The 2362-nt window shown below is 45.3% G+C and overlaps 1 pseudogene; it reads left to right on the top strand.

Annotated features, from left to right (window-relative positions):
- Window positions 1-177: 177 nt before the first annotated feature.
- On the top strand, window positions 178-1146 carry LOC131891265 (cuticle protein 19-like; annotated as a pseudogene).
- Window positions 1147-2362: the final 1216 nt, after the last annotated feature.

Genomic DNA, 2362 nt, shown 5'->3' with positions numbered 1-2362 from the left:
GAGAATGGTAAGGCGATGTTCTGTCTTGCCTAAAGTTTCGGACGGCCGCAACAAGTCTTGCCCGCATACTTACTGTCCTATGTAGGGACAGTAGTGGGAGCAGTGCGTTGTGCTAGCCAGTACGAGCATCATCCGCTCAGTCATACTGATAATGATCGACTACTATACAGAACCAACATGAAGGTAAACAACTGGCGGCTAGCATCCTTTTCTTTCCCTAACAAGTTACGTATTGACAATGCAAGACCCTCCGTCCAATCCATCCTCCTTCCCAATGCTCAACAATTGACCATTGTCTTTGTCCTTTCCATTCCTCAGTCCTTCATTGCCCTCCTTGCTCTGGCCGTCGTGGTCTTGCCGATAACCCTCTCCTCCCCCGCCCCGCTACGGCCCTCTCCCTACAAGCCTGAGCCCAAATACGAGGAGGGACCTGCTCATAACCAATATGCTTATGCCGTCAAGGACGAGTATGCCAACTTGGACTTCAAGGCCAATGAGGAGCGTGATGGTTACAAGACCACTGGGTCCTATGAGGTCCTCCTCCCGATGGCCGCACCCAAACTGTGACCTACACTGTTGATGGCTACTCCGGTTATGTGGCTGATGTTCAGTACGCTGGTGAGGCCAAGTATGAGCCGTACCAACCCAAGCCCGCCCCCAAGTACCCTCCTCCTCCCCCCAAGTACAACTAAATTGTGATGAGATCATGATGATGACTACGCACCCCACCAACAGCACCTCCCTCTATTTATTGAGAAGCTATTTATTTATTCATTCAAATAAAATGACTGACTCAAGAACTCTGAAATTATGTTGGTATTCTGTGTCTGATTCAATTGGTAGACAAGCTGGATTTGCCACCATTTCTAACCAAAAGAGAGACTCATAATTAGTGGTAGGCACTGTTTGAACCTGCCAAACGCAAGCAATGCATGAGGGTTTTCGTCCCTTCCAGTTAGTATGCGGGTTAGAAGAAGAAACACCAACCAATTGGTATGGTTGGCGAGCCAACAGGATGAAAACCTGATGGATGAGTGGTTTCCTGCTTTTCCAATTTAAGTGGGGCCAAAAGTGGAACAATCCATTTCTTGGCCAACCCATGGTTATAGGCCATACAAGTGGGTCAAGCAGACCCAAGTTGAGCATTGATCAGTCAGTTGTGGCTGATTTTGAGATCCCAAAAGTCTGTACGAAATGCTGCCATTCTATTGTTGCTGGAAAAGTGTTGACCAATCGAAAAGAAGCTGACAAATTTTGTGTGAGTGCTCTCAAATCAAATTTCAAAGCCAGCACATTTCACAATCAGGAAGTCAGTTTTTCTACACCTGACTTGCCCTAAGGGTTTGGAACTATAATAGTAATACTGTGCCTCAGCAGGGAAGTGAGTGCTCCACTGTCAACCAGATCAAGGCTTGGTACGACAATGCAGCAAGCAAGAGCAATGGCAAGCAAACACTCATCGGGTTGCCAGCCAACCCCTTGAAGGCCAAAGCACCACTTATTGTGTGCATTATTTCATAATCTCCTTGCTGTATGTGTACTGTACGTACTTATATGATGTCTCCCCAATAATTACCTTTATGTTTCGTGGAGTCTAGCTCAATATTACATGATATAAAATGAACATTGATGGCGGCGCACTTTGTCGCTCAACCAACCCAGCTGTTAGACACTCCAACAGATCCTGACGTCCCAGTAGAGTTGGTAAAGGCGTCAAGTCAGCAGACCACCCAAGTTACAAGAAACAACATCAACACACCAGGAACACCTCTCCTCATTTTTGTTAATGGTATTCATTATTCGTCCGTCACTGATGTATGTGACACGAAATACGACAGCCAAGCCCTTAAAAGAATTGAACGCCAGCAAGGAAAATGTACCATTCGTAAATACTTGCACTGACGTGGTAAGTCATTTAATATTCTGTTATTGAATTTCCTTAAGTTAAAGAACAGGTTTATTTTGCCCAAGACCACTTCTCTTAGCCAGGAAGCTCTAAGGTTTGGCGTTAATCTTCCATAGTCACTCTAATTGTGTTCAGCAGGTTTGCGAAAGGTCGAACAAGTCCAAAGATGTTTCACTAAGAACATCACAGGAATGAGAGAGCTCTCGTATTGGGAGAGACTAACAAAGTTGGGACTCCACAGTGAACATTCAGAGAAGGTACGAAAGGTATCTGATACTGTACGTAATCAAAAGTATCCATGAGCTTTGTCCCAACCCAGGATTTAGGGTCAATTCCAGTGACCCTAGAGCACCTTCCAGGCTAGTTGGAACCATGAAGTCCACATCTCTTTTTTCTTGGGCTCCTTCATTGTTTAATTTGCTGCCCTCTAATTTTCTTAGGGAATACGGTAAGCGT

The sequence above is a fragment of the Tigriopus californicus genome, chromosome 12 (genome assembly GCF_007210705.1).
Source record: "Tigriopus californicus strain San Diego chromosome 12, Tcal_SD_v2.1, whole genome shotgun sequence".
Classification (NCBI taxonomy): Eukaryota; Metazoa; Arthropoda; class Copepoda; order Harpacticoida; family Harpacticidae; genus Tigriopus; species Tigriopus californicus.
Note: the sequence above shows the minus strand (reverse complement) of the source record. Positions and strands in the feature narration are given on the sequence as shown.